The sequence below is a fragment of the Felis catus genome, chromosome D4, assembly GCF_018350175.1.
Source record: "Felis catus isolate Fca126 chromosome D4, F.catus_Fca126_mat1.0, whole genome shotgun sequence".
Lineage (NCBI taxonomy): Eukaryota > Metazoa > Chordata > Mammalia > Carnivora > Felidae > Felis > Felis catus.
In genome coordinates this window covers 76173762-76193348 of record NC_058380.1, presented here as the reverse complement: position 1 = coordinate 76193348, position 19587 = coordinate 76173762, and the positions used below count along the sequence as shown (strand labels likewise).

The window sequence follows — 19587 nt, the reverse complement described above, 5'->3', positions numbered from 1 at the left end:
GATGACTGGCATTTATTGATTCCTTACCATGGTTTAAGTACATATATAGCTGCTATTACCAACAAATCCTCAAATCTCAATGGCTTAAGACAATAGAAGTTATCGCTTGTTTGTGCAGAGTCCCAGATAAATGTTTCTGATGATGAGTGGCTTTACTCTGAGAAATGGTTCAGAGACCCACCTTGTTCTGTCTTGTGCTCCATCAACCTGATGCTTCCACAGTTGCTGTGGAAGAAGAAAGAACATGGAGGATCATACGTGAGAAGTTGAAATGGGCCAAGCCTGAAAGTAACAAATATCATTTCAGTTCCACTCCCTTGGCTAGAACTCAGCCATTTCACCATTTCACTCAGCCATTTCACTCAGCCATAGACACACTTGTCTGCAAACAAAAACAGGGAAATCTATTCTATCTGTTTGCCGAGGAGAAGAAGATATATGGGCTTGTTGAAAACCTGACAGTCTCTGCCTCAGTGCTATACTTGGATTATCTCATTTAATCTTCCCTCCAGATCTATGAAATACATATAAATATTGGTGTGATTCATATGAAATTACCAACTGTGGATCATTTTTTAATTTATAAAAATGGTAATTCCATGTGGTTCATCCTAATGTCATGCCCACTTTACAAGTAAGGAAACCTCGAAGATGTTTAGTGATTTGCTCAAAGTTAGTCTGTTTCAGAGCCCATGTACTTAGTCATGAAGTTCTATCTCCTCTTTTTCCTCTTTCTGCATCTCTCATTTTCCATTACAGTATGCCTGGGCTTGAAGAGACCATATAAATGGTTCACTGGTTTGCAAAAGTGTATTAATGAACAGTTTCTCTAAATGCAATCTTTCAGGAACCCCAATTCCTAAAAACCAGGAATAGTGATGCCACGCCTTCACTTAGGAAGAGGAAAGTGGTTAAAGCATCTCTACTTGGTCCCCATGCTTCCCTCTGCAGCAACTCCCAGATAGCTGGCCCTGCACCTCCAAAGAAGATCCTCTGGTAGATCCCTGACCAGCACCAATAGGATGCTATGGATTGTGCGTTCCCACCATAGCATTCTATTGGACAGAGTGCTAGAGGGTGGTATGTGGTCAGGTAGGGCTTCATAGAGGACAGAGAGGGGATCAGAGTAAGGAGGTGGGGAAAGCATTAGGTAGATGACCAGATGCAGAAAAGAACATGATCCATACGAAGACTGGAAGACATCCCCCGTGACTAAGATCAAGAGATAAAAGGAAAGCACAGTGAGGCTAGAGAGGTCAGAAGGAGCCTGATCATACAGGTTATAGAAAACTAGCTCATAGAATTTGGATCTGTCTGGAGGGCAGTGAGATGCTTAGGATATGCAGGAAGGATTAAATAGGTTAGATTTGTGCAGCAGAAGGAGCCCTCTGGAAATGACGCAGAAGACCCCTCAGTGGGAGAGCAGTTAAATAAGTGTATAATAGAATATGCATACAGTGGAATGCTCTACAGCAGACAAAACAAATGGATTATACTGACACTTGATATGAGATGAACAAACATAATATTAAATGAAGAATAGAAGTCCCAAAGGTATAATTAATTTTTTTTAACATGTATTCGTTTTTGAGAGTGAGAGAGACAGAGCATGAGCAGGGAGGGGCAGAGAGAGAGGGAGACACAGATTCTGAAGCAGGGAGACACAGAATCTGAGCTGTCAGCACAGAGCCTGACGCGGGGCTCAAACTCACAAACTGTGAGATCATGACCTGAGCTGAAGATGGACGCTTAACCGACTGAGCCACCCAGGCACCCCCCCAAAAGTATATTTTATATAGCATGATACCCTTTCCCCTGTTTTTAAAAAAATGTTTTAATGTTTATTTATTTTTGAGGGTGGGGTGGGGGAGCAGAGAAAGAGAACGACACAGAATCCTAAGCAGGCTCCAGGCTCTGAGCTGTCAGCACAGAGCCCGATGCAGGCCTCAAACCCATGAACTGTGAGATCATGACCTGAGCCAAAGTTGGATGCTCAACCGACTGAGCCACCCAGGCACCCCTCCCCTGTTTTAAGTTAAAACAGATACACACACGCCAAATACACTACATTTTTGGAATGAATACAGGTGTTATAAACTATTTTAAAAGGGAACCAAGGAAATGGTGAACGTAGGACTCAGGATGAGGGTAGTCTTGAGTCAGGGAGGCGGGGCAATGGCTTGAGGGAGCCCTCATTACATGGAGGAATCAAGTTCCCAGCTGGCATTTTGGGTGGTGGATTTGTGGGAGTTTATTAAAGCATTAAAACTAGCTAATTAACGAACACTAACTGGATGAATACATAAAGCCTAACCATGCATGGTGCAATAATGAGTTTGAATCATGAAGTGAGCGTTGTGGATAATCTAATTCTGTGCATGAAAGGTCTCCACAATAACTATAACAAAAAAGCCAAATATGTATATATCTCCACCCCTCCAGCTTCAGGGTGAGAGATGAGTGTGAAAATGCAAGGGTGCAAAGGGGGAGACCTCTCAGGAGGCTGCGGTAGCTTCCGCCGAATACCAAAGATGGTCCAACCAGTGTTATGTCAGTGTGGATGAGTGAAGCATCATGGTTAGCTGCTCTCCAGGACTTGGTGGGTGAGGCTGTGAGAATCCCCATTTACTGCTCTGTAAAGTTGGCCCAGTGACTGCCTTTCTGGGCCAGACTCTCCTCATCTGTGATGTGGCACCATCTTAGCGAAGTCCCAGGACTTTTGTGATGTGTTCTTGGCACATGCAATAGCCAGAGGCTTGGTGGTTCCTTTCCTCCTTGCTTAGGAATCAGATTCCCCCATGTCTGGATTCTATGCCAGCTTCCCTTGGCATCAGCGAAATATGCAGTTCTTCGGAAATCCAGCGAGATGTTTTCGAGGCCAACTGGTGGGATGTTGTCAGAGAAGCCCAAGAGTGTGAAAGCAGTCACTAGATGTCACTGTTCTCTTTATAGGAGATCTGGGACCCTTGAAGCACTAGTCATTCATTCATTCATTCATTCATTCATTCACCATTTTTGAGGACTTACTATATGCCAAGTACTGTGTCATGCCCTGAGAAGTAGAGTGTAATGCGTAGACTTGGTCTTTATCCTCACACGGACGAGACGGGCGTTAATGAAACAATGATACAAGTAAAGATGGACTGCAAAGTACCAAGGGAAGTCCAGGCCAGTGGGTTGAAAGAGTGTGGTAGGAGGTCTTGTGGAGTTAGGGAAGGCTTCCCTGAGGAAGTGACATTTAAGAGGGCTTGGATGCATAAGGTGAATGTGGAGGACTGTGTTTGGGGGAAGGCGAGGAGACTGAGCACATGCAACACTGAAGACCCAAATCCTGCAAAGGCCTGAGGAATGAACTGGCCCATTTGCCTGAGAAACTGAGTGAGAACCCGTGTGTGGCAGGGGCTGAGACTCGGGGGCAGCTCCATGGGCAGCACCGAGGAGAAAGTGGCAGGGCTGGGCCAGGCAGGCCTGGGGAGGCTGTGGTGGGGAGGAGTCTGGCCTCCAGTAGTGGGGAGCCTGGGAAGAGTTTGGGCAGGCAGACAGGCAGGGGTGATGTGTTCTCAGCCGCACACTCTCCTCCTCTTAGTCATCCCTGCTCAGAAACATCAGAGCTGGTTGATGAGACGGCTTCCTCGAGTCTCCAAGCTTCTTCTCCCCAACCCCCAATGGTAGGCCTTTTTAAAGTTGCATAACAGTCTAGGGGCTGTGGTAAGTTAGGTTTTTCCAGGAGATCCAGGCTAAGGAAGGAGTGGGTGGTAAAGGCCGACTGTAGGTCTGGAAATGATCTGGGGGAGGGGAATATGGTCATTGAATGAGGCTGGTGTGAAGAGAAGGCAGCCACTCCCCTTGTGGCAGTCATCTGTTTTTCTGCCTCCCCAGACCCCATCGATCCTTCTCCCCTGGCTTCTCCATCTCTTTGCTTTTCTCTGCAGCTGGAGGTGGAGGACACATGCATAACACACAAAAGAACCTTGGCCTGGGCTCTGACACTGAGGCACAGCAAGGCTGGGAAAAGTCCTTTTTCCCTTTCTGGGTGTTTCTTCCCCTACCTGAAAAGGCAGAGAGGATGAATGAGTTTCTTTCTGAGTTTCCTGCAAGAAACTTCGTTGGAGTGGAATCAGGTAGCATAGGCTCTGTTGCTCTACTCAGGCTGGATTGGAATCCTGCCCCAATCTCCTGTTCACTGTGTGATGCTGAATGACTTCTCCAAACCTCAATTTCCACATCTGTAAAATATGGTCTTTATGGGCATCAAACAAGATAACAAATGTATAGTGCCTGGCACATTGCATATAATGGACAAACATTCTCTATGATAATGATAAAAGTGATGTTCATCTCAACTTCGTCCCTCCTTTTTTCAAGTTTCCTTTGATACTTCCTCTTCTAAGTAGTACTCTGTAACTTTGCAGATGTCCAAAGTGCTAGGGACATGACATTCTAGAGTAAGATCTGTATTTTGCATGGGAGACATCACTGGGTAACCCAAAAGGACAGATCATGAATGGAGGGAATACAGGAACATTTTCACACTTTATAAACTTGGCTGGAGTCCATATTCTGTTGGTAAGGGAAGTCATAGGTGGAGTGCCACAAAGAATAAGAGGATTCCCTTCTCCTACAGACCTCCTGATGTGGAATGGAACCAGTCTTCTATGTAAGAACCCCTGACTCCCTTGAATTATTTGGGGGTGTTCAGGCAACTTCTGAGTCCCATTTTATGGCATGGTAGGAAGTATCAGAGAGGGGGTGTGGCTTGTCTGAGGTCTGTAAGGCAGTTCTGGCCTCTCATTCTGGACCAAGGTTAGGATGTGCTCTGAATAGCCCTGGGGACCACTGGACACCAGCTCCTTTGGTGGTTGGGGTCTCCTTGCATCCGTCTCCATAAATACATAGGATAGGATAACTCCTTGTGCCTCAGTTGGAAAGGAGCCCTTCATTACATGTCACGCTGTGATTTAGAACAAAGAAAGCAGGAAAAAAATGATTTATGATGGACAGTTTGGTTTATATATAAATCTCCTCCCTCCACCTGTTAAATGACCTTACACAGCCCAAAACCACAGCTAGTGCTTAATGTATAAGACTTTGTGGGGCTGTTAATGTAGCCTTTGGGTGAAGGAGAAGAAGAGGCCACGAGTGGGGGAGACAGAACAGAGTCATGGTGCAGAGCCAGTCAGAGCTTGATCTGAAACCCATCTCTGCCATTGGCTACTGGGTGACCTTCCTTGTACTCATTTGTAAATTAGACATTGTATCGATCTCTATCCATGTTGGGGCTAGGAGTTCTCTTTGGGACAACTAGAGAATTGGGACATCTGGAATCTGAACTAGGCTCTGCCCTTGACTCTTATATGGCATTGGGCACGGATGCTTCTAGTGTTGTGGTCTTTGTTACTTTATCTGTACCATGAGAATTCTGAGCTAACTTCATCACCCTCCCCACCGTCCTCCACCTCCCAGTGCTGTGGTAGGGTCAGAGCTGACTTTTACCCTGAAAATAAGGGAAATACTTTGAGGTTAGAAGAGTCATCCTGTGACCTGAAATTTATTTCCCATCCAGATATATTAACAGTTTTGCTCCTTCAATTAATACTTGGAATAGAAATAGGTACATATCTTGCACTTTATTGCAGTGACACAGCATTTATGAGTAGAGAGCGATGTTAAAACCACATCCTGTTCATCTTACAGATCAAGTCTCTTATGTCACAAATAGCAGAAGTAAGACCTAGATTTGAGGAGTGGCTTGCTCTAGTCACACACCAGTTTTGAATTCGAAGCAGTTAGGCATGGCTTCTGGCCTCAGTGATGCCCTTCATCTCTCTGAGACTCAGTTTCCTCCTCTGTAAAATGGATAGTGGTAACTTTTACCAGAGGGCTCTCATGTAGAAAAATTAAGACACCCTTTGCTAACAATTTGAAGACTGTGAAATACTCTATAGATGGATGATTATTTCCTAGTGCTTGGGTCTCCTGACTTCCGGTCATGTGAGTTTTGTTTTGTTTTGTTTTTCTTTTTTCTTTTTCTTTTCATGCTGCTCTAGGAAGAGCCATGTATAATTTTGGTCTTGTTGTGGTTGTCTGACCCTCTAGCAGATCCTCTCTCTGCCAGAAAGACTTGTTTGCTCTATTTACACTTCTTGGCTCTCACTGAGAAGGGAATTCCAAATGACTGCTCTTTGAAAGGAAGTCAGCCAAGATCACCCCCGCTTCCCCCACACCATTATTACCACCATCACCACCACCATTATCACAGCTGCTGTCACCATCACTGTAGCACCATCGCTGCCATCTTCTTGCCTTCCTTGGGTGCTTAGTGTGTGACAGATAACTGTGTAAGGGAACAAGATTCAGAGGGGGGAGTCAGATGCAGACTGTGCCTTCAAGGAGCTCACAGTCTAGTGGATGAAGCTGAGGAGTCACAGAAGTAACTATAATTACTTGCATATGTTACATTCATGCATGACTTATTTTCAAATAATACAATTGACATTCCAACAGTGTTAGGAAGTGGGAGAAAGAAACTCAGAGAGAGTCTGGAAAAGTTCTTGCAGTAGGCAAGGTGGATATGGGCAGATCATGGAACAGCTTGAGGCAGGTCTGTTGGATGATGAAGATAATACTATCGATGAGATGCCTATCATATGCCAGAAACTGTGCTGAGGGTTTTACATGCTTTTATCTCATTTAATCATCCAACAATTCATGAGGGAAGTACTATTATTATCCCTATTTAATAGATGAGGACACAGAGTCTTAGAGAAGCTTGAAGCCAGTTCTGTAAAGTTCCAAAGCTAGTTCAGGTCATAGTTGGAAAATTGTGACCCATGGGTGAAATCCAGCACGCCACCTGTTTTTATAAATAACATTTATGAAACCTAGCCACACGTTTGTTTACATATCATCTATGGTTGCTTTCCTGCATCAACAGCAGGGTTGGGTAGTAGCCACAGAATACAGTATGACACACAAAGCCAAAAACATTCATTTCTAGTTTCTTTACAAAAAAAAAAAAATTCTGATAAACCTTGGTCTAGACTAAGGGATATTGGAAAGGAAGGGGGAAAAAAGTTATTTCAGATACTATGAGCCAAATATATAGAATAGGAGAATAAAACTCAACAGTTATTGAGTGCCAAATCTATGCCTGGCATTTTTAAGCGTTTTATGTATATTAATATATGTTCTCTCACTCCACCCCCCCCCCCAACACATTTGAGTATGCACTATTATGCCCATTTCACAAATTAAAAAGCAAAACCTGAGGCTTTACAGAGGTAAGTAACTTATCTAAGATCACATAGCTAGGGACTTGTGGGGTCAGAATGTGAGCCTGGGATGTCTGTATCTAAAGCTTATGTGTTTCATCAGTCACTCTGTGACAGGTGTGAGGTTTGGGAGAGATCAAACTGGAAAAGTGATGTGCAGAAGCCTGAGCTGTGGGAAGCTTTGAATACTGCATTGAGGGAGTTAGGAACCATGTAAACTATAGGGAGTCCTCCTTCAAGGTTTGGGTCAAGGGAAAAAGACATGATTAAATGTGACTTTTTAGGGGCACCTGCTGACTCAGTTGGTGGAGCATGCAACTCTTGATCTGGGGGTTGTAGGTTCAAGTCCCACGTTGAGTGTAGAAATTACTTAAAAATAAAATCTTAGGGGCGCCTGGGTGGCTCAGTCGGTTAGGCATCCAACTCTTGAGTTTGGCTCAGATCATCTCACAGTTCATGGGTTTAAGCCCTGTGTCAGGCTCTGTACTAACAGCATGGAGCCTGCTTGGAATTGTCTGTCTCTTTCCCTCTCTCTCTTCCCCTCTCTGCTTTCTCTCTCTCTCTCTCTCTCTCTCTCTCTCTCTTTCTCTCTCAAAAATAAAATAAACATTAAAAAAATTAAATTCCTAAAAAAAGTGAAAATAAATGTGACTTTTAGGTGAATACAGCAACAACCGAAGAGTGAATTTCAGGGACCAAGGCTATGTAATAACCAAGGGTTATTAAATTTGGGGTCTACAGATCTCTGATTTCAAAGCGTCTTTGGATCTCCATCCTCCAAAAATTTATACCAAATTATACATTATCAAATTATTTTTCCTGGAAAAAAAATCTTGGTATCAGCCTGTTTTCTAAATGTTCTGGACCCAAACGTTATAGAAGACTTAAATAAGATGACCAGTTAGTTGGGGTTTCTATTGCAGAAGTTCCTATATGAGGTGGCTGGGAGTGTGGGGATTCAATTCAAATAATTTTAGCAGGTATTTACTGAGGGTCTCCCTTGGGACAGGCACTATGCTGGGCATTTGAGATACATTAGAGAGAAAAACAGGCATGTATTTTGACCATCTGGAGACTTAATTTCTATTGGAGCATGTGTGGGAGACAAAAAGTAAACAATGAGAATAGTAAATGATAACTGTATATTAGAAAGTGAAGAGAAAAAACAATAAAGCAGTAAAGCGACGTGAGGAGTAGCTAGTGGAATATGGAGACTGGATTTCAGGGGGTCTCACTCGGAATCTATTGGGATGGACATGGAGGAAGCATTTGTTAAAAATGCAGGTTCCTGGCTTCCTCCTACTGATTATTTTTTCTCAGGTGGGGTGAGGCTGGGAATCTTCATTTTCACAAGCTTCCAGAGTGATTCTGATGCACACTGAACTTGAGAATCACTATCATAGGTCTCTTTCATTCTGAAGTTCCTTCAGGGAATTCCTTGTTTAGGGATTAAGAAAGTCAAGTACTTATAATCTGGCGTAAATCTCTGCTATTGTGGGCCACTTCCTCTCCTTCTCCGTGCATTCTGAGGAGGTGCACTGGCCAGGAACCAGACTGTCAGGCAATCCTTGGCAAGAGAGAAGATCAAAGAAAAGAGGGAGAAATAATCCACACATTACTCAACACGCTCATGGTCAATTACAAAAAAGGAACTTAATGCTTGGCTTGCCTACTTGCAAAACTGGAAAACATAGCCATTTCATGGGACCAGAAGACGACCAGCTTCAATAAGATCTACAAGACATACAGATTTAGCAAATGCAAACACTGTTGCATGTCACAGCAAAGGGCGTCCTCCCCCTACCCTTGCCCCATGGGGCATTGAATTCAGTTAGCAAATGTGATAAAAAAGAGAATAGCATAATGTCTTTCCCTTGTACTTTTAATGACAACCATTTCCTGAGCACTTCAATTGTGCCAGGAGCTCAGCTTTAGCTCTTTATGTACTTAGCTCACTGAACCTTTTCATCAACCTCACATGGTGGGTATTATTATTGTCTTTTTTTTTTCTCCATTGTGAAAACTGAGGCATGGAGATGTTACACCATTTGTCCCCAGTCCCTAGAAATAGGACCAGGTGGAGGAACCAGGGTTTAACCTGGGCCCCTGGGCTTTTTCTCACTTTGCTGTACTCTCTATTAGCTACTTCCTTTCAACTTTTTAAATTATCATAAATGGAAGTCTAATGTGCACTACAGACACTATCACTGCATTATATTACCTTCTCCAGTTACTGTGTCTTCATTTCTTTACTTCACGGCCAAATTTTTTTTTAAAAAATTGACTGCTTCTACTGTCTATGCTGATTCACTTTGCAACTCATTCCAGAGCTGACTCCCTTCATCCAATGGAAACAGAGTGGCTTCAGTCTTGTGGACACTACATTTGCCATAAAAGACTGCCTTTTTTAGGATAGTGTTTTCTACCTCACTTTTTGCAGATTCTGAAACCAGTAGGTTCTTGATGCTTTTCTTCCTTCCTGCACTCGTCCCCCTGAAACTATAACCCATTATCAAATCCTGCAGATTTTTCTTCTTAAGAATTTCTCAGAAGAATTCACTCTTACCCAGTCTTGTTCAAGTTTTACCTGGACTATTGCAATTGTCTCCTCACTGGCTAACAACAGTCCTTGCCCCCTCTAGTTAGTTTTCTTCCTTGCAGCTAGTGACGTTTTCAAAAATAAAACTTACGCTCATCACTTTCCCGATTCAAACCCTTAACTGCCTTCCAATTGTCTAGGATCAAGACCATGGTACTTACTAACATGGCCTACATGGGGCTGCTTGGACTGGCTGGCCCTTCTAACTTCTTAAAACTCATTGGTACCCCTACCGTCCTTGCTTTCTGGTTTTCAGTCACTGGTGATCATCCAATTTCTGGAAAGGCTATATACCTTGTTGTGCTGAAGAGCCTTTGATCATGCTTCTCCCTCTAACTAGCATGGATTTCATCCCTCTTCCTCCTTCTTTTCTGAGTTAACTGCTACTCCCCCCGCCAGATTGCTGTGGAAGCTTCTGGATTTGATAAGCTCCCCATTTATTTGTTTATGTACTTAGTTGAGTCTTTTTATCTTTCTTCCGTAGCCGTTATCAAAGCTTCTAATTATACTTTTTATGTTTTGAAATTGATTAATGTCTATGTCTCCTCCTCCTCCACATTTTATTATTTTGTTTTATGATGACAGCAGTGCCTGTGAGGAAGGAAGAACAGGTAAACTCGGGAATGAAGGCATCTAGTCCAACCCTAGTCTACTTCTTGGTTATTTTCTGCCGCGCCTTACAAACTGGAGTGGAGTCTGTGTTTGAACATTCCCAGTAACAGCTTGCTCAGTGACCCCAAGCATCCTGTTTCTCTTACTTCTAGAATATCTTTCCTAATCGACTCAAATGATTGTCTTATACATTAGGGGGTAAATTCCATGAGACAAAGGTCTGGGCAAACTTGTGCTCAGCATGGCACCAGCATTCCGGTATAGTGCCTGACTCATAGTAGAAATTCAGTATTCTCAATGTGAATAGGTGAATTGAATGAGTGAAAAGCAAATGAATTACCAACTTACATTGGTATGCCTCCACGGTGCTTTCACATACACTGGCCCCGTTGATCCTCTCAACAGACCAAGGAAGGTAGTGATATTTATCTTCATTTTACAGAAAAGGAAACTGAGGCTTAGAAAGGGTAGGTGCCACCCCCCAAAGTCCCAAAGGGCTAAAACATATCAGAACCAGGGCTGGGATCTCTTTTCCAGCTGACCTATAACAATTCATCCATCACACAACCATGCAAAGACTACCCCAGCCAGGGCAGTGCCTGGCTTCCAGGAATGGAGCAAGCTGTAGGCCCCATCCCTTCTGGAGCTTATCCCTGTTCACAGGGGCTCTTCTTGGGTCATTAGACAACTTCAGTCAGCGGTGATGCAAAGGGCCCAGAAAGAATTCACAAACAGTTCAACTCTCTTGCTATTTCTAAGAACCAAAAAGTCGTTCCAGATGTGTCTCACAATTCACCAGGCAGATGTAGCTGAAAGCAGCATGAGTTTGTACCATTATACAGTCAGTCTGTGCAGTGCCTTCCTTGGTCAATAGAGTCGTGTCATTCCTAATATTTCTGAATGGAAGGGTTCCAGGTTGTAAACTCAAGTCCTGGGAGGAGGAGAATACCTTGAGGAATGGGGCTTCTCCTGGGACCACATGTTTCTTTTCTTTTTCAACTTCATTTCCACACTTTCCCATTTGAGGGGACGCTGTTAAATCCCAGTTCTGCTACCCAACCCAAAACGATTTAGTTTAGAGAACTGTAACTTCCATCAGAGCAGAGAAATTAGTGTAATGAACCTCCATGGACCTCTCACCTTCAGTTGCAACAGTGATCAATTCACACTAAGCCTACCTTACCTCCTCTCTCACCTCAAACATTATGGCCTTTTATGTACAAATGTTAAAGCCCATATTTCTAAAAGATAAAGACTAAAAAAATACCTTCAATACCATTACCATGTTCTCCAATTTAACAGTTTCTCAATATCATCAAATATCTAGTCATTGTTCACGTTTACTGGATTGTCTTATGTTTTTGGTACAAGTTTGTTTGACCGAAGCAGGATCTAAATAAGATCTAAACATTGTGATGGGCTGATAAGTAAGTCTCTTTTAATCTGTAGGTTTCTTCCTTTATCTAACTCTCTCTCTTTTTATTCCTTGTGATATTTTTCAAGAACTGCATCATTTGTCCAGTAGAGCTCTCCACAGCCTGGATTTTGCTCATTGCATCCTCATGGTATCATTTAACATGTTCCTCTGCTGCTGCATTTCCTGTATCTTGGTAGTTAGGTCTAGAAGGTTGACCAGGTTTGACTTTTTTGGCATTCTACCACAACCAGTATTGATACACCTGTACCCCAAGGATCTAATAGAATAACCTGAGCTTTCTAATCTAGGATTTACGAGTTTGTTTTTGATGTACATCAAGTCTGTCATCAAGTCCTAGCTGTTCCTTTTCTCTGTGTGACTTTTGGCAAGGAATTCTGAGCCTTAGTTCCCTCAGATGTGATGTGGGTTTAATAATAATAATACCTAATTTCTGAGGTTATTCTGTTAAATGAGATGGGCATTTAACACGCTTAGTCTTGTGCCCGGTATGTAGTAAGCTTAGTCTTGTGCTGAGTAAAGATAAGCTCTTACTTAGGTTTCCTCCCTTTCTGTTCTTCCTCTTGCTTTTCCTTCTCCTTTTCCACATTTCATTCTTTTATTTTATGATCAAAACAATGCCTATGAGAAATAAAGAGCAGACAGACTCAGAACTGGAAGGGGTCCAGGCATGTGGACGTATCCTAGTCTATTGCTTGAATCTTTTCTACTATACCCTGCAAGAGTCTGTATTTGAATATTCTAAGTGAAGCTTGCCCAGTGACCCCTAAACAGCTTGTTCTCTCACTACTAGAATGTCCCTTTTATTGGGTCAAAATATTTTCCTATCCTGGTCTCTAGTTCCATTCATCAACACTATACTGAAATAGACTTACCTACTGACTTATTAGACAGAACATATACTTTGGAATCAGAGAGATAAAGGTTCAAATATCAGCTTCGCTACAAGATTACTTTGTGTATTTGGGCACATTACTGAAGGTTTTAAGATTCTATTCTCTCATATGTCTACTTTATAGAATTGTTTCTAACTACAGTAGCTAAAATAATAGATTATTAATAGAAAATAATCCAGGTAGGGTGCTTAGGAGCAATGTTTGGCACATAGAAGTAGCTCAATAAAAATATGTCCTCTCCTGGTTCTAAGTGACAGTCGTTCAGGAATTTGAAGATATTTTAAGGCTTAATTCTTATAACATCCCAGTTCCTTTTATAACTTTCATCAAATGGGTCTGTGCTTTACTCCGACTCAGTTTTATCCCAGCCATCTTAATTATTAGCCTCTGTAAGAACTTCAGCATGTGTATATCTTTCTTAATGATGTATGGTTTATGTAGAAGTGAGAACACACAGAGACTGCTTCACTTGCCTACAGAATTAAAGGTAGAATTCAAGTCTCTTGCTTCCAGACTTTTGGATTTGTCTTGGGTCACAATAGCTTTTATCTTTAGTGTCATGTATATACTAAGCATTCAAAGCATAACTTTTGAGTGGCTAAAGTCAACCAAAGCTCAGAAGGAGAAATCAGCCCGGAGTTATAGAACCAGAATTTAAACACATTTATCTGGTTCTATTGCCTGTAGTCTCAAATATGTAAGCTACAGAAACTGCCTCATCATTGGCTCCTTCCTCTACACTTTGACACAAGCAAACCTATTGTATCATCAAATAGCTGTTCTTGGATTCTACAGTCTCTCCTGTCACTATCTTTTTCTTCACTTTTCCTTGATGGTGAAACTTCTGCTTCATTTCTCAACTCTGTCACTTCTCAGCTTCTTGGAAGCGATTCCACCACCTAATTGAAGTTCTTGTCTCAAAACTCAACAAAGGCCTCCTCCTCCTCCTCCTTCTCCTTCTCCTCCTCCTCCTCCTCCTCATTTCCCTCTATTGAGGTGTAATTGATGTATAATATTATATTGTTTCAGGTGCACAGTATTTTTGCACATTGCAAAATGATCACCACATGAGTTTAGTTAATAGTTAGCATCCATCATCACATAGTTACAAGTTTTTTCATGTGATGGGAACGTTTAAGATCTATTCTCTTAGCATCTTTCAGATGTACAATTCAGTATTATTAACTATAGTCACAAACCTGTACATGACATCCCCATAACCTATTTATTTTTTAATTTGCAAGTTTGAAATTATAAACTTTTTAACCTCTCTAACCCATTTTCCCCACCCCTATGCCCCACCTCTGAGCAACCACTAATCTATTCTCTTTATCTATGAATTTTTTTTTTAGATTCCACATGTGAGATCATACGGTATTTGTCTTTCTCTGTTTGACTTATTTCACTTAGCATAATGCATAATGTGTTCAAGGTCCATCCATGTTCATCTGGCAAGATTTTATTTTTTATGGCTAAATAATATTTGTGTGTGTACACACACACACACACACACACACACACACACACACTACATTTTCTTTATCCATTCATCCATCAGTGGACACTTAGGTTGTTTCCATATCTTGCTATTATGAATAATGTTGCAATGAACATTGGGGTGCATGTATCTTTTTGAGTTAGTGTTTTCATTTTCTTTGGGTAAATGCCCAGAGGGATTGCCGGGTCACATGGTAATTCTTTTTTTTTTTTTTTTTTTTTTTTTTTTAGTTTTTTGAGGAACTGCTATACTGTTTTCCATAGTCACTTCACCAATTTACATTCCCACTAACAATGCACAAGGGTTCCTTTTTTTCCACATCCTCACCAACACTTGTTGGTGTTACCTTATCTTTTTCACATCTTATATCAAAATATCTTATCTTTTTGATAATAGCCATTCTAATAGGTATGAAGTGATTCAACAAATACCTTTTGTTAACTCAATCCAAAGCCCTGTTCTCAATCCTTTTTAGAAGCATGGATCCACTCTTAAAAGAGTTTGGGCTTGACTCCTTCAACTTTGGCTTGCCCAAGCTGAATCTTTACCAGAAGTTATTACTTTCTCTTAAAAAATAGAGGGAGGGGCGCCTGGGTGGCGCAGTCGGTTAAGCATCCGACTTCAGCCAGGTCACGATCTCGTGGTCCGTGAGTTCGAGCCCCACGTCAGGCTCTGGGCTGATGGCTCAGAGCCTGGAGCCTGTTTCCAATTCTGTGTCTCCCTCTCTCTCTGCCCCTCCCCCGTTCATGCTCTGTCTCTCTCTGTCCCAAAAATAAATAAACGTTGAAAAAAAAAATTAAAAAAAAAAATAGAGGGAATACCAGCAAATGGCAGTGTAAGTGGCTGCTTTGGGATTGAGAAGTACACATTAGTGAGGCTCTTCCATCCCTCATATTGCTTCTTTCCTATTTGTTTGTCAAATTTTCAGATATTTATTTTGAAGGAACCTGGAGAAAGTATAAATATAGATATATACCTATAGGTAGATATATGTGTGTGTGTGCGCATATATATACTTAAATATTTATGCATATTTTATATCAAGGAGGGTGTTTCTTATATTCAAAGTAAACAGACTTATCAATGAGATTTTGAGGTGTTAGGCATTTTAGTGAAATGTCATTGAGAAGGTCTGAATTTTGTAGTCACCCAGATCTAGATTTGAATTTCAGAGTTTATGCTTACCTGTTGGATAGCATTGTACAGATAACTTATGCTACTTGAGCTCCATTGTCTTATCTTAAGACTTGCTTTCTAGGATTGTTCTGGATATTATATATGATAATAGATGTAAAGAAAAGAAGGTTCAAGTATCAGATAGACCTAGGCTTAAATTCTTATTTTGCCACATACGATGGAGATACAACTTCTATTACTCAGAATTTCTATTACTCAGATAACATGGGGATGATGTAGCTCATTGAATTATTGTTGGCTTAGGTAGGATTATTTATATAAAGCCCTTAGAAATTCTTAGTATGATTAAAAATTTGATCAGTGTTAGTTGCAGCTTCTTTCCTCTTCATCTTCAACTTCACTCTCTTTTTTTTTTGCTTCCTTGTCTCTTCTGCTTCTGTTCTTGCTGCTGATTAAACATTCAGCATAGAGTAGGTGCACACTAAATCGTAATTGTCTTAGCCTCAGGCATCCATTGATTAAAAAACCCGAAGGGTGGTCAGTTCACAGAAACCAGGAAAGTCATACCTCCCCAAAGGCAAAGGTAATCTTATTATCTTTTTGGAAGCTCCTTCTAGTGATTTACTTTTCCCCACTGAAAAAATATTAAAAAGAATAAAAATTACTCTGAGCATAGATGTGCCTAGAATAATTTTTGTCTGTAAATAATTGTAAACAACTTTACTATGTTCATAATAGATAATAATAATTCATAAAAATAATAATTCATAATAATTATGTTTCTTCCATGTGGAGAACATCCAAGTCCAGGGCTTTGTCAATATTCACTTAGTTGTTAAATGTATGTATATGCATAGACACATGCATGGGTCTGACATTATGCTAGATACTTTACAAATGATCCTTAAACATTCCTTACTGTTGTAGGCATTAACGTATCCCCATTTCACACATGTGGAAATGAAACATAGAGAGTTGAAGTCACTTCTGTTCAATTTGCTTAGTGATAACACTAAACTTTGAACCCAGGGGTTTGGTTCCAAAGACCATACTCTTGACTTCCATGTCTTGCTTTCCCTCCAGCATGTATAATAAACTTTGTTGGTTTAAGGGATCTAGACTTCAGAGTCCCAACGTGCCTTGATGGAAATGTGACTATAATGCATGTGGTAGAAATTTCCGTTTTCATAACCTCTCCAGCTAAATTTCTAAGCCTCCCTTTCAAAGGCAAAGATAAGCTTAGTTTGAGTCTAGACTAGACTGTCCCCTCCTGTCCTCTGACCTTTCTTTCCCTGCCCCCACCCACAGGCCCAACCATGGAAGCCTCATCAGCTGGAGAGACTGCCTCCCTCAGATGCCTCCTAAGGGAAAATGGGCGTACTGGAAAAATGAGGTCACCAGTGGCCACAGAAAGGAAATTCTGCGGTCCTTTACTCAGAAACTCACCATTAACTTAAGCTAGCATTTAGCGACATAAACTCCACAATCTTGGACAAATCTTCCACTTGAAACCTTCCCATCCGCCTCTCATCTCCAGATGTTCTCACCACAGGGGAGAGGAGTTACTATCTGTCAAAGGACAGCAGGCCTTAGAAGACAGGTCTTGTCTATTGGGTGGGGCTGGGAGCCTTGGCTAAAAGCTTCCCTTAGGAAAAGTATGAGTTCCATCCAGGTTTTCCCTTCTAGGACTGAGTGGGCCAGGAGCAACGCCTTGTAGGAGACAGGCTGAGAGGAGGATCTGTTCTCTGAAGAACTTGGATTTGTGCGAGACTAAGAAGCCCTTGGCAGTTCAAGGTCACAGGGCAAGATGCCTTGGGAAGATGACTCATGAATAGATGGATGAGGCTACTGATATGGCTGCATCTTCTCCCTGGAGTTATAACTGATGTTTCCTGGTGCTCATAATTGGTCTGCTATTTATCACTTTCACAACTGCTATCAGCTCGGTGACAGGCAGGACAAATGGTCTGGAGATAGTTTGGAACAATGTAAGCACAATCTATCGCCCTGGAGTTGGAGAAGGTCTACTAAGATCACATAGGTTAGATATCCAAAGAGCTTCTAGTCTTCTGTTCCTCAGAGTTTGCCACTCATTCGTGTGTCACTTATTCATGTGACAAACATGTATGGAGTACCTGCTGTGGGCCAGGCCTTGTACAAGAAGCTTCGGGTAAAATAAGCCAAGGAAGATTTCAGTGGAGAAGACAGGCATACCGATGAATAATTCAGTAAAATATTGTAGCTCACTAGCAGATACGTTGTCCAAGGTGCAGTGGGAGCTGAGAAACCAGAAAGGGGTTTCTGGAGAAGATTGCAGTTGTTGATAAGTCTTAGAGAATGAGGGTGATGTGACCAAAGGTAGAGTGGAAGAAAAGTATTCTAAGCTGAGAAGAGTTTGTTGCTTGTCTGGTTTGTGACAGGTGGTTTAGTGTCACTGGTATGTAGGACTGGGGTATACTCGGTGGTGGGGCATGAGGCTAGAAAGATTGCCATCTCTGTAGGAAGGGCCTTGTGTGCCAGGCCAAGAACAGAATATTTATACTTGCCCTTCTGTTGGTAAGAAGTAGAAACCCACTAAAACATCTGAGGGAAAAAAATTGGAGAAATTATTATAATGATATAGTGACTTCTCATGGACAGAGAACACAGCAGAGCCCCAGCATCTAGGAAAACACTCTCAGAACTAACTCCAAAGCCTTCTGTCTCTGCTTCTCTCTCTGTCTGTCTCTCTCTCTCTCTCTCTAACTCCCTTTCTTATATTTTCTGGTCTCTGTGAAAGTAGCTCAGCATGCCAAGACCCCGGAGCCAAGTCTAGCTTTGTATCTCATGCCAGTTCAAGCACTCACAGACCAATGACCCTTTGAATCTAAATTCCTAGCAAAAATATCTAATCAGTCCAATTTAGGCCAAATAATGACTTTGCTCCCACCACCCTTGGCTAAAGCAACAAGGTTATTTAGTTCAAACATGACTGCCAAACTGTTCTTTGTATCTGATACCTGAAAGGTAACTATTAAAATAAAATCCTGTAGGTAGGTTTTTATTCTCAAACCAGAGTACCTTAATCCAGGAGGGATACACTATGATATGCAAAGATATCTCCAAAGCCACAGGATAAAGAGAGATGAGATTCTTGAACAAATAGTATACAAGAATCACCTGCGAGTATATTAAATCAGATTTTGCAGCACCTCGCTCGGGATTCTGGTTCAGTGCTGCTGAGTTTGACCTGGGAATCTGAAGTTCTAATAAGTGCTTCCAGTCATTAATGAGGGAAGAGGCCCAAATATCACCCTATGAGAAACATTTTGAGGGGGAAAAAATGTCATTGTTTTAATATGAAAACCAACTCAAGTCTATTGTAGAGTAGAATTTGCATTTTGCATAAATATTTAGGAAAGAGACTTCAAAGTAATTTTGTCCTGGTCCTTTCTGATATTTGGGATTCTTTGTGTGAAAAGATAAAACAAACAACAAACAAACAAACAAACAAACCACCACCACAACAAAAAACCCTTCCATATTTTACTGGAGGATATGGAAAGTTTTTAAAAATCGAGAGTTTTGGCTCTTAGATCTCCTGTGCTGGTCTTAGAAAAAAAGTTAGCATGTGGTAGGAGCATGGAAAAGGTTAAGAAACAGAGAATTATCCTAAGGCCCTAGGCAGAAGAGAAATCTTCTAAGCTAAGGCCAACCGGGGGTGAAGGGATAAGAGATACAAGAGATACAAGATTAGGGCTCTTAGCATTAGCTCATTTATGATAAACGAATTGATTAATCAACTACTGAGCCCCTCTACTCTATGTCAGGTGCTAGGGATTAAATAATAAAGCAGACAGGAGAGTTCCGACCTCAGTTTGTACACAGTCTATTAGGAGAGACAGATGAGCAATGAAACAGACAAGAAAATATAACACAGTAGAATAAGTTTTATGACAGGGGAAGGTGGGAGAAGATGTATTACAAAGGAAGAGGTCTATTCCAGCTTTAGGGGGTTGGAGAATGTTCCCTGGAAGAGCTTATTCCCAAACAGAATTGATAGATCACTCGGTGGGGGAAATTATGGGATGGGGGAAGAGTTCCTAGAGAGGAAATAGCATGTGAATGGCTAGAGGTGAGAAAGCATGGCTGGAGAATAG

At 41.5% G+C, this 19587-nt stretch overlaps 1 protein-coding gene across 8 annotated transcripts in view; it reads left to right on the top strand.

Annotated features, from left to right (window-relative positions):
* ASTN2 (astrotactin 2) overlaps positions 1 to 19587 on the top strand; it is an 882958-nt gene that overhangs the window by 692027 nt on the left and 171344 nt on the right. The gene's annotated exons all lie outside the window — the stretch shown is intronic.